The sequence below is a fragment of the Gracilinanus agilis genome, chromosome 3 (genome assembly GCF_016433145.1).
Source record: "Gracilinanus agilis isolate LMUSP501 chromosome 3, AgileGrace, whole genome shotgun sequence".
NCBI classification, from domain to species: domain Eukaryota; kingdom Metazoa; phylum Chordata; class Mammalia; order Didelphimorphia; family Didelphidae; genus Gracilinanus; species Gracilinanus agilis.
The window spans coordinates 316,467,683-316,486,677 of NC_058132.1; positions in this window are offsets into that span (position 1 = coordinate 316,467,683).

Genomic DNA, 18,995 nt, shown 5'->3' on the forward strand with positions numbered 1-18,995 from the left:
ATATAAATCTATAAAATCAATATCTGATTGTTTTCACACTCAGGGAAGACAGAGAAGTAAAGAGGAAGGATCAGAAGAGTGGAGAGAATATGCAATTCAAAAAAATTTAAATAAAGGCTTAAAAATATTAGGGGTGGGTGGGTGTGGGGAAAGAGCCAGGTTGGCTATTTAGTAGCAGCAAAAGTTAAAACCACTCTGTCAATCCTTCCAAAACAATTTTTTTAAGTGTCTTAAAAAGAGAGGAGTCAAAACCAACAGCAATGGAATGAGGGGCCTGTGCCCCTGAATATAATTTGAAAGGTAGGTAAAGAGAGTTGACTTTTATGAGATAAGATGTATTGGGAAGCAAAACTCCATAAAGAGGACTACTGGCTGCCCCTCACACCCCACCTATTGCAACAGGTTCCATGACTTGAATTGGACTCGAAAAGGCCAACTTTGGATCCTGGGACCTGGGCTACACCAATAAAAGAGCACCTCAAACCCACCCCTTGAAATCTCAGGCCTTGGCACCAGCCCACAGAGAGGCCCAGAAGTTTATAGAGTTGAACCCTTTCAAGCCTATACTGTTGCAGTGAAAACCTAGGCCCAGTGAAAAACAGCTCTCACTGCTGAGCCCTACAAGCCAGCAAAAGAAGAGATGGAATCAGTAGCTTTCAGAATTACCAGTCCACAGATGAAAACAGGCTGAGGAAAATGGACAAACAGCAAACATTGAATGGCAAAAGAAACTACTAACCCTAGACACTTTCTATGGCAACAAAGAACAAAAAATAGAATCAGCAGTGGATGGTGATATCAAAGCAACCACATGCAAAACTTCAAAATGGAAATCAGTCTGAAGCACTGGAAAACTTCAAAAAGGAATTAAAAATCAAATAAGACAGGTTGAAGAAAAACAGGAAGAAAAATGGGGGAAAGAAATGAGAGCAATATAAAAAGAAAATAGCTTAAAAAGCAAATTTATTCAACTGAAAAAAGAGGCGCAATAATCCAATTAAGAAAAGAGAGCCATGAAAAATAGAATGGACTAAATGGAAAAGGAAGATCATAAGGTCATGGAAGAATTTCAGTCTTTAAAAATTAGAATTTGGCAAGTAGAAACTAATGACTTCAAAAGGCATAAAGAAACAATAAAACAAAATTAAAAGAATGAAAAATAGAAGAAATATGAAATATTCCACTGAAAAAAACAACTGGCCTAGAAAATAGTTCCAGGATGAACAATTAAGAATTATTTGACAACCTTAAAGTCATGACCAAAAAAAAAGCCTAGACACCAAATTATAGGAAATTATCCAAGAAAACTGCCCTAATATTCTTGAACTAGAGGGTAAAATAGAAGTTGAATTTCTACTAATAGCCTCCTGCAATAAATACCCAAATGACAACTGACAATGTTTTACCCAAGTTCAAGAGTGTCCAGACCAAGGAGAAAATACTGCAAACAGCCAGAAAGAAACAATTCAAATATAAAGGGGCCCTAGCCAACCAACAATAAACTACCCATCAAAAATGACTAAATTCAGGTGAAAGGGTAGTCATTTAATGAAATACATTTCCAAGTACTCCTAAAGAAAAGACCAGACTTAAACAGAAATTTTGATGTCCAAATGCAAAGTTCAAGAGGAGCATAAAAAGGTAAATAAAAAAGAGAAAAAAATTTAAGGGCTTCAATGAGATCAAATTATTTATATTCCAATATGAAAAGATATCTATAACTCTTAAAAATATTTATCATTTTCATTAGTAGTTGGAAGAGGGGTACATCATCAGAGGGTATGGTAGTAAGCTATTTAGGATGATAAATTTAAAAGTTCTGAGGGTGAAAAAAAGGATTGTACTAACAGAAATGGAAAGAAAAGTAAAACGGGGTAAATTATATCATATAAAGAGGTGTGCAGTGAGGAAATACTATTACAGTGGAGGGGAAGATGAGGGAGGTGGTGGTAATACTTAAACCTTACTCTCAGTAGAATTGGCTCATAGGGGGAAGAACAGATTCACTGGAATATGGAATCTATATTACCCTATAGAGAAATAGAAAGGGAATAAGAAAGTGGGTGGTAGGGAGGGGAATAATATAAGGGAGGGGTAAGTAGGGGAATGATTAGAAGCAAAATACTGATTTGGAGGTAAAGAATTAAAGGAGAAAGGACAGTATTAAAAGAGGAAATCAAGATAGAAGGGAATACTTAAATGGTAATCATAATAGTGAATATAAATCGGATGAAGTCACCCATAAAATGGAAATGAATAGTAGAGTGTATTAAAAAACAGAAACCTATCATTTTTTTACAAGAAACACATCTGTGGCAGGTAGAAACAGAGAACTGTTGTCATTAAAAATTATGAAGGCAGATATTAAAAGGGTGAATAGTATTTTAATAAAAGCCATGCTGATAGAGACAAATCATAGACCACGTGCCTGTAAATATTTAAACTGCCGCCTCAGCCATTTTTTAACCTTTCGTACCTCCCTGCGCCCAGTAGCTAAAAAGGAAGTTCAAAGTCCCTTCAGGATTCTTATCTCCTCTCTTACATCATCACACTTCCTGTCTGCCATGAGGAATCATGGGAAATGTAGTTTTAAGAACCCCACAGGTCCACAGAAGTTTGTCAAACAATATATTGATACATATATTGAGGCTCAATCCTTCCAAATAGAACCCCAGGTGATTTTAACTAACACATTACCCAAGGATGCATGGCTGAGTGAGTCACAGGGGTGCATGAAATCAATTGGCAAAAGAAATGATAATAAAAATAAAAAGAATAAAATTCAAAAAAAGGAGAAAAAATTAACTTGTGAATGAAATGTAAAATGTGCAAAAAAAAGTAAGGAAAATAAATTTAGGACTTTGAATCAAGGCCTAATTAAAGTGATTTAAGCAGTTTTCAATTTCCCATTCAGGGCCAGGACTACAGAAAAAATTGCCATTTTCTCTATATATAGAGGAATAAGGGAAATGGGTTTCTTTAACCCGATTTTTCCCCACACCTTCTCAGGGAATGAGCCATTAAATGATAGCCAATCTTAGGTGCTTCATTAAGAATTTAAGTTGAGGGGACCCACGTCCTCTAAAGCTTTAGAAAAGACTGGGACTCCAGGACTCAAACCCCAATTTTTAAGCTCTTTAAGTATTGGCATAGAATTCCTGCAATTCATGCAGATTCTCAGTCAAATCTCTGTAACCATGTGGCTCAGCACTTCTCTGATTTTAACTAACACAGTAAAAGTAGAAAGCTGGCACAGAATCTATTGGGCTTCAACTGAAACAAAAAAAGAAGGAGTAGCAATTATGATATCAGACAAAGCTAAAGCAAAAATAAATCTGATTAAAAGAGATAAGGAAGGTAATTACATTTTGATAAATGGTAGTACAGATAATGAAGAAATATCAGCACTTAACATATATGCACCAAATGGTATAGCATCCGAATTTTTAAAGGAGAAGCTAAAGAATCATGAGGACAAAATACAAAATAAAACTGCACTATCAGGAGACCTCAAACTTCCCCTGTCAGAACTAGATAAATCTAAACAAAAGCTAAATAAGAAATAAGTAAAGGAAGTAAATGAAATTTTAGAAAGATGAGATGTAATAAATATCTAGAGAAAATTGAATAGGGATTAAAAGGAATATACCTTCTTTTCAGCAGGACATAGTGCATATACCAAAATTAATCATGTAATAGGGGCATAAAAGTTTCATAACCAAATGTAGAAAAACATAATTAATAAATACAACTATTTCAGATATGATACAATAAAATTATAATCAATAAGGTTTTATGGAAAGTCAAATTAAAAATTAATAAGAAACTAAATAATCTAATTCTTCAAAATCAGGGAGTCAAAAAACAAATCACAAAAATTTAGTGATTTCATTAAAGAGAATGACAATGAGCAGACAACATATCAAAAGATATAAGATTCAAAAAATGCAATTTTCAGGGGAAAATTTGAATCCATGATTGCTTTTATAAATAAAATAGAGAAAAAGCAGATCAATGAATTAGGCATGCAAATTTAAAAAACTAGAAAAAGAAGAAATTCTATATGTCCTATTAAAGACTGAATTGAAAACCCTAAAAATCAAAGGAAAAATTAAGAAAATTGAAAGCAAAAGAACTACTGAACTAATAAAGAACACTAGGAGCTGGTTCTATAAAAAATAAATAAAATAGATAGAGTATTAGTTAAATTAATTTAAAAAGAAGGAAAATAATAAAATTAAAAGTATCAAAAATGAAAAGAGAGATTTCACCTCTAATGAGAGAAAATTAAAACAATTTCTAGGAACTATTTTGACCAATACATAAATCTGACAATCTATGTGAAATGAGTAAACATTTACAAAACATATAAATTGCCTAGATTAAGAAAAGTGAAAATGAACCAGTGGAAATGTGCCTCGGCCATGGGTGGGGGGAGAGCAGGGAGTGAAGGGGAAAGTAGAGGCATGAAGCATGTAAACAGGTTAAAAATGAATATTAATAAATGTTTAAATTTGTTAAAAAAAATCAAGTCATTCCCCAATTGATAAATGGGCAAGAGACATGAATAGGCAATTTTCAGGTAAAGAAATCAAAAGTATCAATAAGCATATGAGAAAGTGTTCTAAATCTCTAATAATTAGAGAAATGCAAATAAAAACAACTCTGAGGTATCACCTCACACCCAGAAGATTGGCTAAAATAAAAGAAGGGGAGAGTAATAAATGTTGGAGGGGATGTGGCAAAATTGGGACATTAATGAATTGCTGGTGGAGTTGTGAACTGATCCAATCATTCTGGCTGGCAATTTGGAATCATGCTCAAAGGGCTATAAAAAATGCCTGCCCTTTGATACAGCCATACCATTGTTGGGTTTGTACCCCAAACAGATCATAAATAAACAGACTTGTATGAAAATATTTATAGCTGTGCTTTTTGTGGTGGCAAAAAACTGGAAAAGGAGGGTATGTCCTTCAACTGGGAAATTGCTTAACAAATTATGGTACATGCTGGTGATGGAATACTATTGTGCTAAAAGGAATAATAAACTGGAGGAGTTCCAGGTGAACTGGAAAGACCTTCAGGAACTGATGCAGAGTGAGAAGAGCAGAGCCAGAAGAACACTGTACACAGAGACTGATATACTATGGTAAAATCAAATGCAATGGACTTCTGTACCAGCAGCAATGCAATGACCCAGGACAATTCTGAGGGATTTATGGTAAAGAACGCTACCCACATTCAGAGGAAGGACTGCAGGAGAGGAAACATATAAGAAAAACAACTGCTTGAACGCATGGGTTGGGGTGGACATGATTGGGGATGTAGACTCGAAACTACCACACCAATGCAACTATCAACAATTTGGAAATAGGTCTTGATCAAGGACATATGACAAAACCAGTGGAAATGTGGGTCTGCCATGGGTGGGGGAGTTGCAGGGGGGTGGGGTGAAGGGGAAAGTAGGAGCATGAATCATGTAACCATGTTAAAAATGAAAAATAATTAAAAAAAGAAAAGCAAAAATGGAATACTTATATAATGCTATATCAGAAAAAGAAACTGATCAAACCATCATTGAATTCCCTAAGAAAAATCCTCAGGGTCATATGGATTCACAAGTGAATTCCATCAAACCTTTAAAGAACAATTCATCTCAACATTATACAAACTATTTGACAAAAAAAGGAAAGAAGGAGTCCTACCAAATTCTTTTTATGATACAAGTATGGGGCTAATACCTAAGCCAGGAAGACCAAACATAGAGACAGAAAATTACTGTCCAATTTCCTTAATGGACATTGATTCAAATATCTTAAATAAAATACTACCAAAGAGACTACTACAATATATCACAATAATCACTATAACAAGGTGAAATTTATACCAGAAATGTAAGGATGGTTTAATTATTTTATTTAAATATATTTATTTATTTAGAGTATTTTTCCATGTTTACATGATTCATGATTTTTCCCACTCTTCTTTCCTTCTTCCCAGAGCTAACTAGCAATTCTACTAGGTTATAAATGTATCATTGTTCAAAACCTATTTACATATTTTTCATATTTGCAATAGTGATCTTTTATCACCAAAACCACAATCATATCTCCATAAAAGCATGTGATCTATCATATGTTTTCCTTTTACATTTCTAAACTCAAAGTTCTTTCTCTGGATGTGGATAGTGTTCTTTCTCATAAGCCCCTCAGGATTGTCCTGGATCATTGCATTGCTACTAATAGAAGTCTCTTACATTTGATTGTATCACAGTATATCAGTCTCTGTGTCCAGTGTTCTCCTGTTTCTGCTCCTTTCACTCTGCATCAATTCCTAGAGTTCTTTCAAGTTCACATAGAAATCCTCCAGTTCATCATTCCTTTCAGCACAATAGTATTCCATCACCATCAGATAGCACCATTTGTTCAACCATTCTCTAATTGATGGACACACCCTCCATTTCAATTTTTTGCAACCCACAAAGAGGGCAGCTATAAATATTTCTGTGTATTTACTTTTCCTTATTATCTCTTCAGGGTACAAATCCAGAAGTAGTATGACTGGATCAAAGGACAGGCAGTCTTTTAAAGCCCTTTGGGCATAATTCCAAATTGCCTTCCATAATGGTTGGATCAATTCATAACTCTATCAGGGATACTTCAACATCCTGATTTTGCCACATCCACTCCACCATTTATCATTTTCCTTTGTTGTCATATTGGTCTGTTAGTGTGAGATGGTACCTCAGAGTTGTTTTAATTGGCATTTCTCTAATCAGGAGAGATTTAGAACACTTTTTTCATGTGCTTATTGATAGTTTTTATTTATTTATGTGAAAACTGCCTATTCATATCCCTTGACCATTTATCAATTGGAGAATGTCTTGATTTTTTGTTAATTTGGCTTAGTTCCTTACATATTTGGGAAATTAAACCTTTGTCAGAGAATTTTGTTATAAAAATGTTTTCCAAGTTTGTTGCTTTCCTTCTAATTTTGGTTGCATTGGTTCTGTTTGTACAAAACATGTTCAATTTGATATAATTAAAAGTATTCATTTTACATTTTGAAATGTTCTCTGTCTCTTGCTTGATCTTAAATCCCTGCCTTTCCTACAAATCTGACAGGTATACTATTCTATGTTCATCTAATTTACTTATGATTTCATTCTCTATATTTAAATCATTAACCCATTTTTAATTCATGTTGGTATAGGGTATAAGATGTTGATCTAAAACTGATTTTTCCCATACTGTTTTCTTATTTTCCCAGCAGTTTTTTTCAAATAGTGAGTTCTTGTCCCAAAAGCTGTGATTTTTGAGTTTATCAAATACTATTTTGAAGAGATAATTTATCCCACTGATCCGTCCTTCTGGCTCTTAGCCAGTACAATATGGTTTGATGACCATTGCTTTATATAGTACAGTTTAAGAACTGGTACTGCTAGGCTCCCATCCTTCACATTTTTTTTTTATTATTTCCCTTGATATTCTTGATCTTTTGTTCTTCCAGATGAATTTTTTTATATTTCTTCTAATTATATAAAAAAAGGTTTTTGGTAGTTTGATAGGTATGGCACTGAATAAGAAAATTAATTTGGATAGGATTGTCATTTTTTATTATGTTTGCTTATCCTAGCCATGAGCAATTAATGTTTTTCCAATTATTTAGATCTTGTTTTAATTGTGTGAAAATATTTTGTAATTGTGTTCATATAACTTCTGTGTTTGTCTTGGAAGAGAGTTTCCTAAATATTTTATATTGTCTAAAGTGATTTTAAATGTAGTTTCTCTTTCTAGCTCCAGCTGCTGAGTTTTGCTTGAAATATTTAGAAATGTTTATGATTCATATGGGTTTATCTTGTTCCCTGCAACTTTGTTAAAGTTGTTAATTATTTCAACTAGCCTTTTAGATGATTTTCTTGGATACTTCAAGTACACTATCATATGATCTGCAAAGAGTGATAGTTTAGTTTCCTCCTTTCAATTTCCTTTTCTTCTCTAATTGCTACCACTAGTGTTTCTAGGACAATTAAAAATAGAGGTAATAATGAACATCCTTGTTTCACTCTTGATTTTATTGAGAAGGCTTTTAACTTATCTCCACTGCAGATGATACTTGCTGATGGTTTTAAATATATAGTGTTTATTATTTTGAAGAAAGTCCTTCTATTCCTATACTTTCTAGTGTTTTCAATAGGAATGGGTGTTAAATTTTGTCAAAGGTTTTTCTGCATCTATCAAGATAATCTTGTGATTCCTGTTGGTTTGATTATTGATATGGTCAATTATATGGATGGTTTCCCTAATATCAAACCATTCTTGCATTCCTAGTACAAATCCCACCTAGTTGTAGTGAATAATCCTTGTGATAACTTGCTGTAATCTTTTTGCTCATATTTCATTTAAGATTTTTTCATCTGCATTCATAAAGAAGATTAGCCTGTAGTTTTCCTTCTCTGTTTTTGGTCTGTCTGACTTCGCAATCCAGTATCATATTTGTGTCATAAAAAAGAATTTGGTAAGACTCCTTCTTGGCTTACTTTTGTCAAATAATTTGTATGATATTGGGAATAGTTGTTATTTAAATATTTGATAGAATTCAATTGTGAATCCATCTGGCCCTGGGTATTTTTTATTTGGACGATCCTTAATGGCACATTCAATTTCTTCTCCTGAGATGGGGTTATTTAAGTATTCTATTTCCTCTTTTGTTAATCTTGGCATTTTATATTTTCTAAATAAAATTGAATAACATAGCTACAAGTTCCAGCTATTCATGTTCTTATACCCCTCAATCCCACAGAAACCTCTAAACTGTCAAGATTTCTACTGGTCCATACAGTGGAAAACTACTTTGCATTTCTGTCCTCCATTTGGCTGGAATTTTCTGACTGGACCTCTTCCCTGGTGCCCACAGACTCTCAGTACAGAGCTGAACCTGCCTCTTGCTGCATAACTTGACCAGAAGGAACTACTTACTCTAATTTCTTTTTAGATATCCTGAAATAATCTCTCACTGATGATCACTCTACATGCATGTTTTAGTGGTTATATAAAAGTTTTTGTTTGTTTTGTACACATTCAATCCATCATTCTAGCAAAGTCTCTTTTGGTACAACTCTTTTTAAGAATGAAAGTATGACACTGACAGAAAGTACTCTGGGAAATATTCAGGGAAACATAGTGTAATTGGTGATGGAAATCATGTTTGTGAAAAATGACAGCAAAAACTGGGGCTATTTAATATGGAAAAGAGATTGGGGATAGTAATTCTCAAGTTTTTGGAGGGGTATTATTTAAAAACATATCAAGGGCAGCTGGGTAGCTCAGTGGAGTGAGAGTCAGGCCTAGAGACAGAAGGTCCTAGGTTCAAACCCGGCCTCAGCCACTTCCCAGTTGTGTGACCCTGGGCAAGTCACTTGACCCCCATTGCCCACCCTTACTAATCTTCTACCTATGAGACAATACACCAAAGTACAAGGGTTAAAAATAAAAAAAAATTTTAAAAAAACATATCAAAATATGTTGTCCCTTTTTCACAAAATGAATTAGCAGCAATGAAAGATTTTTAGCTGATATAAGGAAAGTTCTATAATGATATGAATTATCACAACAGGAAATGTACTTCCTTCAGGGCTAGTGAGTTCTTCAGTACTAAATGTCTTCAAGGGAAAACTGCATGACATTATTATGTATAGGGAACCAGCCTCTATATGAATTTTTTGGGGTCCTGAGTAGCGTGGTGGCATAGGATGGTTAAAGCAGGAGAAAGAAAATGTGAACAACTAGACTAGTGGTTAGCCCATGCTGTTCCGAATTCTGTGGGCTTAGGAGTTTATTATATACTGATTTCAAGCAAAGAACACAAAAAGAGTTACAGCAGTGAAGGGATAACAAATAACCCATTGAAGTTTAAAGAGTAAAGGTACAAAGACAAATGGCCAAATTCCAACCACCAATTTTGTAGGGGATAACTCTGGGAGCGGAAATACCCCATGGAGATGCTCACCAACTGAGTTCTGCTAAAGGCCCCAGTTCTAATCTAAGTATGCAATCTTATCTAAGTAATGTTTGTTAGGATTCAGGCTTCTCAATTATCAAGGAGAGGAATCATCAACTCAGTAGATGCTGGTCTGCCACTTCAAAGCTCTCCAATAAGAATTCTAAGAAAGGTGGGGATCAAAAACTGAGTCAAAAGAGGAGCCTCAGATTTTTATCTTAGATGGCCCATTCTGTCTGCATCCTGACATGCAGTGCAGAAAAATCATACACACAGTTTTACTTGCCGATGATTTTGTAATGGGATCCAGATAAAATATCTGTTACAGACTCTGTTTCTCTAAATGACTCCTAATAGCTTCTTGGAGGGATCAAGTTGTTTTTGGATTAACCTACCTGCTGGTACCAGAGTTTTTCGGGGCTCAGGTGACCAGAACCAAACACAAAGACTGCTTCAACCTGGATTGGTCATGTAGGGAATCCAGATAACAGGCCCTAAATTTGATCATATTTCTCCAATGGCATTTCTACATCCAATGGCTCTCAACAATTATGGGTATTATTAAGGGAACTTATGTTTATATAAAGATTGAACTACATGATCTCTTTTAACTCTATGAGTTTGTGATTCAAAATTTGGTACCTTGTTCCTCTTGATTCTAAGTGATTTTTTGAAAAGCTAGTAGACATTCTATGCAGCACTTATTCTTTTTTCAGATTTATAAACATTTAGATTGTGATGTTAGAATTTTATTTTTAATATATCATTTCCCCATTACATATACAAACAAGTGTTTATTATTTTATTAGCAAATGTCCATATTTTTCCAAAGTCATACGATCCATAATATTACTACCCTCCTTTCTTCCATCCCTCCTCCTGGATCTGGCAAGCAATTCAATTTGAGTTATACATGTATTATTTCCACATTATTCATTTTTGTATTCAAATAATCTTACAGAAGCAAAATAAGTCATATAAATTAATAAGTAAGTGATAAATCTTGTGTTTTCATCTGCATTTCTATTCCAACAGTTCTTTCTCTGGAGATGGATAGCATTCTTTTTTGTAAGTTCTCAAAATTTTCCTGGATCACTGTAATGCTATTAGCAAAAACAATCACATTTGATCATTCTACCATATTGCAGTTATAGTGTATAACGATCTCCTCATTCTGCTTATTTCACTCTGCATCAGTTCACATAGGTCTTTCCAGCTCTTTTTGAAAACATCTTGTTCATCATTTTTCATAGCACAATAGTATTTCATTATCGTTATATACCACAATTTTTTCAGCTATTCCCCAATTGAGGGACATTGCTTTAGTTTCTAATTCTTTGCCACCATAAAGAGAGCATATTTTTTGTATGAATATTTTTGTACAAACAAGTTCTTTCCTTTTTCTCTCTTTGGGATACAGACCCAGTAGTGGTATTACTGGATCAGAAGGTATGCATTCTTTTATAGCTCTTCAAGCATAATTCCAAATTGCCCTCCAAAATAGGTGAATCAATTCACATCCACCAACAATTCATTAGTGTCACAATATTGTCACATCTGCAATAACAATTAACATTCTCCATAAGAACATAAATAGCTGGAACTTGTACCTATGTTATTCAATTTTACTCAAATTCTAGAACTGAAGTCTGGAATATGCAGGTCTCATTTTTTTTAAATTTCACTTAATTAATTTAGAATATATTTCCATGGTTACACAGTTCATGCTCTTTCCCTCTCCTCCAATCCTCCATTCAATTCCACTGGGTTTTACATGTAGCATTGATCAAGACATATTTCCATTATTGATATTTGCACTAGGGTCATTGTTTAGAGCAGTGATTCCCAAAGTGGGCACCACCACCCCCTGGTGGGTGCTGCAGCAACCCAGGGTGGGTGGTGATCGTCACAGGTGCGGTTGGGGGCAGTGAATAACTGAAAGGGGTGGTGATAGTATGTGACAGGGGGCGCTAAGTAATATTTTTTCTGGTAAGGGGATGGTAGATCAAAAGAGTTTGGGAACTACTGGTTTAGAGTATACATCCCCAATCATAACCCAATTGACCCGTGTGTTCAAGCAGTTGTTTTTCTTCTGTGTTTCTCCTCTCAGAGTTCTTCTTCTGAATGTGCATCATGTTCATTCTCATAAGTCCCTCAGAATTTGTCCTGGATTATTGCATTTGTTATATTCAAACTCTGAGAAATGTTGGTCTCATCGTGATTAACAGAGGAGATAGCTGGAGACATCAGAATGTTATCAGATGCCATGAAACAGGGGCAAAAGTCAGTTGGCCTGAGAGTATAAATACCCCTAACAGCTATCTGGGGCTGGGGGGGTGGCCTTTGACCATTGATCTTTGGGTCTCTGACTGTTGGTCATTGGTTCTGAGTGTCCCTAGATCTTTAGGCATCTGAATCATCATAGCTATTTAGGTATCTGGTCCTGGGTGATGAATGGGAGGAAGGGAGGTCTGAGAAGAAAAGGGTGGTTTTTAAGGGTGGTTACTTCCTCAAGGCTGTGAAGGCTAATACATCACAAACTGATAATAGGAAAGCTGAGAGGAAATCATCAATACAGCTGCATCCACAGAGCAGACTACTATCCCTGGTTTGGCAGTGGCCAAGCTGAATCAGAGGGGGTTGTGAAGAACAATAGCTCCAGCTTTATAAATCAATAGCCTCCAGGTCTGAGGGATTATAGCTTATATATATTAGCTTGACAGGGTCTTCAATCCCTAATCTCTAACCTGATTATCCTTTCCCTAATTAAGGTCATATATAAAGCATTTAATAAGTACCTTCCTGAGTGGTCATTATATCATGACCCTTGGGGAGGGAGCAAATGCAGTCAGATGTACAATGTGATCCAAGGCTTATCAGAGCCCAATAATAATAATTGATCCAACCCCAGGTGGGACCTGAAAGGGTTAGTCATCCATCTGACCATTCTGGTTCCTTCCTGGGCACTGTTATTTAGAAGGGGAATCATAATATCTAACAAGGGTGATTGAGGTTGATTTTCCCCATTCACCAGCTCATAGGGAGAATACAGAGATACAGGGCTCCAACCTCCTCACCAGTATCCATATATCCCCTAGGAATAGAGTACCCCATTTCTTTATAACACATTGCTGCTAGTAGAGAAGTCCATTACATTCGATTGTACCACAGTGTATCAGTCTCTATGTATAATGTTCTCATGTTTCTGCTCCTTTTTCACTCTGCATCAATACCTGGAGGTCATTTCAGTTCTCTTGGAATTCCTTCAGTTCATTATTCCTTTTAGCACAATAGTATTCTATCACCGGCAGATACCATAATCTGTTTAGCCATTACTGAATCAAAGAACATCCCCTCACTTTACAATTTTTTGCCACCACAAATAGCACAGCTAAAAACATTTTTGTACAAGTCTTTTTCCCTATTATCTCTTTTGGGTATAAACCCAGCAGTGGTTTGGCTGGATCAAAAGGCAGATAGTCTTTTAAAACCCTTTGTGCATAGTTCCAAATTGCCATCCAGAATGGTTGGATAAATTCTCCACTCCACCAGCAATACATTAATGTCTCAATTCTGCCACATCCCCTCAAAAATTTATTACTTTACTTTGCTGCCATTTTGGCCAATCTGCTAGGTGTGAGGTGATACCTCAGAGTTGTTTTCATTTGCATTTCGTTAAATATAAATATAAGAGATTTAGAACATGTTTTCATGTGCTTATTGATAGTTTTGGGGCAGCTGGGTGGCTCAGTGGATTGAGAGCCAGGCCTAGAGACTGGAGGTCCTAGGTTCAAGTCCGGCCTCCGACACTTCCAGCTGTGTGACCTTGGGCAAGTCACTTGACCCCTATTGCCCACCCTTACCACTCCTGGGCCAAGGACAGTCCCTAGCCTGGATGAAAAAGGAGGAGGGTTGGGCGTGGGGCTAGCAACCCCACCCTGTAAAAAAAACTACATCTGCTAAAGAAACTGCAACCTAAAGTAGGGGCAGCTGGGCTAGCTCAGTGGTTTGAGAGCCAGGCCTAGAGACGAAAGGTCCTAGGTTCAAATCCGGGCTCAGACACTTCCCAGCTGGGTGACCCTGAGCGACTGTGTGACCCATTGCCTACTGGTTGTGGCCCTATGCTCCTAGAATGGAGTCCCAGAATAAAAAAAAAAAATTGATAGTTTTTATTTCTTTATCTGAAAACTGCCTATTCATGTCCATTGCCCATTTATCAATTGGGGAATGGCTTGATTTTTTTGTATAATTGATTTAGCTCATTATATATTTGAGTAATTAGAGCATTGTCAGAGGTTTTTGTTATGAATATTTTTCCCAATTTGTTGCTTCCCTTCTAATATTTGTTGCATTGGTTTTGCTTGTGCAATAACTTTTTAATTTAATATAATCAAAATTATTTACTTTACATTTTGTAATTTTTTCTAAGTCTTGCTTGGTTTTAAATCTTTCCTTTCCCAAAGATCTGACAAGTATACTATTCTGTGTTCACTTAATTTACTTATACTTTCCTTCTTTATATTCAAATTATTCACCCATTCTGAATTTATCTTGGTGTAGGGTGTGAAATGTTGATCTAGACTCAATTTCCCCCATACTGTTTTCCAATTTTTCCAGCAGTTTTTGTCAAATAGTGGATTTTTGTCCCAAAAGTTGGGCTCTTTGGGTTTATCTTGCTGAGGTCACTTACCTCAAGTCTATTCCACTGATCTTCCCTTCTCTTTTGTTTTGATGACTCCTGCTTTATAGTACAGTTTAAGATATAGTACTGCTAGCCACCTTCCTTCACGGTTTTTTTTTTCATTATTTCCCTTGATATTCTCAATCTTTTGTTCTTCCAAATGATCTTTGTTGTAGTTTTTTCTAATTGAGTAAAAAAGTTTCTCGGTAGTTTGATAGGTATGGCATTAAATAAGTAAATTAATTCGGATAGGAATGTCATTTTAATTCTGTTAGCTCATCCTACCCATGAGCAATTAATACTTATCCAATTGTTTAGGTAGTTTTAATTGTGTGGAAAGTGTTTTGTAGTCATGTTTGTATAATTCCTGTGTTTATCTTGGCAGAGAGATTCATAATTATTTTAAACTGCCTGAGGTGATTCTAAATGGAATTTCTCTTTCTAACTCTTGCTGATGAGATGCGTTGAAATATATAGAAATACTGATGATTTATGTGTGTTTATCTTGTATCCTGCAGCTTTGCTAAAGTTGTTGATTATTTCCACTAGCTTTTTAGTTGTTTCTCTGGGATTCTTTAAGTAGATCATTATATTATCTGCAAACTGTGATAGCTTGGTCTCCTCATTACCTATTTTAATACCTTCAATATCTTTTTCTTCTCTAATTACTATTGCTAGTGTTTCTAGTACAATATTAAATAATTGAGGTGATAATGGGCATCTTTGTTTCACTCCTGATCTTATTGGGAAGGCTTCTAATTTATCCCCATTGTAGATGATGCTTGTTGATGGTTTTTGATTTATACTGTAATTATTTTTCAGAAACGCCCTTCTATTCCTATACTTTCTAGTGTTTTCAATAGGAATGTGTGTTATATTTTGTCAAAGGCTTTTTCAGCATCTATTGAGATAATCATGTGATTTTTGTACATTTGCTTGTTATTGTGGTCAATTATGGGAATGGTTTTCCTAATATTGAACCATCCTTGTATTTCTGGTATAAATCCCACCTGATCATAATGAATAATCCTCATGATCGCTTGCTGTAGTCTTTTTGTTAGTATTCTATTTAAGATTTTTACATCTGTGTTCATTAAAGAGATTGGTCTGTAGTTTTCTTACTCTATTTTTTATCTATCTGGCTTTGGGATCAGTACCATATTAGCATCATAAAAGGAATTAAGTAGAACTCCTTCTTTGCTTATTATGTCAAATAGTTTGTATAGTATTGGGATTAGTTGTTCTTTGAATGTTTCATTGAATTCACTTGTGAATTCATCTGGTCCTGGGGATTTTTTCTTAGGGAGTTCTTTGATGGCATGTTCAATTTCTTTTTTCTGATATGGGATTAAGTATTCTATTTCTTCTGCTGTTAATCTAGGCAATTTATATTTTAGTAAATATTCATCCATATCACCTAGGTTGTCATATTTATTGCTTTATAACTGAACAAAATAGGTTTTAATGATTGGCTTAATTTCCTCTTCATTAGAGATGATGTCTCCCTTTTAATCTTTGATACCGTTAATTGGGATTTCTTCTTTCCTTTTTTTTTATTAGATTGACCAGTTCTTTGTCTATTTTATTTGTTTTTTCAAAGTACCAGGTTTTAGTCTCATTTATTAATCCAATCATTCTTTTATTTTGATTTCATTAATTTCTCCTTTAATTTTTAAGATCTCTAATTTAGTTTCTATCTGGGGATTTTTAATTTGTTTGCTTTCTAGTTTTTTGATTTGCAGGAATATGTAGGTCTTAGACTGGAAGGACAATGAATAGATTACATTCTAGCTCAGATAATACCAAGCACAGTTTACTGCCATGAGATTTTACTGAGTCCCATGAAAAACCCAAAACTCAGTATGTAGAGGAAGCTTTGGCATAATCCTAGCTAATATAGATCAGGACCATACAAGGCCCCATTATTCCTTCAAGAATTCAAAGAATGTATGCACCAAGTGGCATAGCTTCCAAATTCATAAAGGAGAAACTGGCAGAGCTCAAGAAGGAAATAGATAGTAAACCATAATAGTGGGAGATCTAAATATTCCTCTTTCAGATCTAGATAAATCAAACCAAAAAATAAATAAGAAAGAGGTAAGAGAGGTGATGAAGTCCTAGAAAAATTAGGTTTAATTGATATGTGGCAAAAAAAATAAATAGGGACAAAAAGGAATACACCTTCTTTTCAGCTGCACATGGTACATTCACAAAGATTGACCATGTAATAGGGCATAGAAACATTGCAAACTAATGCAAAAGAGCAGAAATAATAAATGTAACCTTCTCAGATCATAATGCAATTAAAATAAAAATTAGTAAGGGCACCTGGAGAGGTAAATCAAAAACCAATTGGAAATTAAACAATATGATTCTTCAAAACCAATTAGTCAAAGAAGCAATCATAGAAACAATCAACAATTTCATTGAAGAGAATGACAATGATGAGACATCCTACCAAACTCTGTGGGATGCAGCCAAGGCAGTACTCGGGGAAATTTATATCCTTGAGTGCATATATTAACAAGTTAAGGAGGGCAGAGGTTAATGAATTGGGCATGCAACTCAAAAAATTAGAAAGAGAGCAAATTAAAAATCCCCAGATGAAAACTAAATTAGAAATACTAAAAACCAAGGGAGAAATTAATAAAATCAAAAGTAAAAGAACTATTGAATTAATAAATAAGACTAGAAGCTGGTATTTTGAAAAAAACAGATAAAATAGACAAAGTACTAGTCAATCTAATAAAAAAGGAAAGAAGAAAACCAAATTGACAGTATCAAAGATGAAAAGGGAGACCTCACCTCTAATGAAGGGAAAATTAAGGCAATCATTAAAAACTATTTCGCCCAATTATATGGGAATAAATATAAGAATTTAGGAGATACGGATGAATATTTACAAAAATATAAATTGCCTAGATTAACAGCAGAAGAAATAGAATACCTAAATAATCCCATATCAGAAAAAGAAATTGAACAAGCCATCAAAGAACTCCCTAAGAAAAAATCACCAGGACCTGATGGATTCACAAGTGAATTCTATCAGACATTCAAAGAGCAACTAATCCCAATACTATACAAATTATTTGATATGATAAGCAAAGAAGGAGTCCTACCAAATTCCTTTTATGACACAAATATGGTACTGATTCCAAAGCCAGGTAGACCAAAAACAGAGAAAGAAAACTATAGACCAATCTCCCTAATGAACATAGATGCAAAAATCTTAAATAGAATATTAGCAAAGAGACTCCAGCAAGTAATTAAGAAGATCATCCACCATGATCAGGTGGGATTTATACCAGGAATGCAAGGATGGTTCAACATTAGGAAAACCATCCACATAATTCACCATATCAACAGTCTAACAAACAAAAATCACATGATTATCTCAATAGATGCTGAAAAAGCCTTTGAGAAAATACATTATCTATTCCTATTGAAAACACTAGAAAGCATCAGAATAGAAGGACCTTTTCTAAAAGTAATAAACAGTATATATCTAAAACATCAACAAGCATCATATGCAATGGGGATAAATTAGAAGCCTTCCCAATAAGATCAGGCATGAAACAACGATGCCCATTATCACCTCTAATATTTAACATTGTACTAGAATTACTAGCAGTAGCAATTAGAGAAGAAAAAGAAATTGAAAGTATTAAAATAGGCAATGAGGAGAGTGGGGATCACTCTTTGCAGATGATATGATGGTCTCCTTGAAAAATCTTGAGGAATCAACTGGAAAGCTTTTAGAAGTGATCAACTACTTTAGTGGGGCTGCAGAATACATAAGAGATGCACTTGGGTCATCAGCATTTCTATATATTTCCAACACATCGCAGCAGCAAGAGTTAGAAAGAGAAACACCATTTGAAATCACCCTAGACAATACAAAATCCTTGGGAATCTATCTACCAAGACAAACACAGGAATTATACGAACACAACTACAAAACACTTTCCAAACAATTGGAGCTGGATCTGAACAATTGGAAAAACATTGGTTGCTGATGGGTCGGACAAGCTAACATTATAAAAGTGACCATTCTACCCAAATTAATTTGCCTATTTAGTGCCATGCCTATCAAACTACCAAAAAACTTCTTTACTGAATTAGAGGAAACTATAACAAAGTTCATTTTTAAGAGCAGAGGATCAAGAATATCAAGGGAAATAATGAAAAAAAAAACATGAGGGAGTGTTGCCTAGCAGTACCAGATATTAAGCTGTACTATGAAGCAGCAGACATCAAGGTGATATGGTACTGGCTAAGAGACAGAAGGAAATATCGGTGGAATGGACTTGAGGTA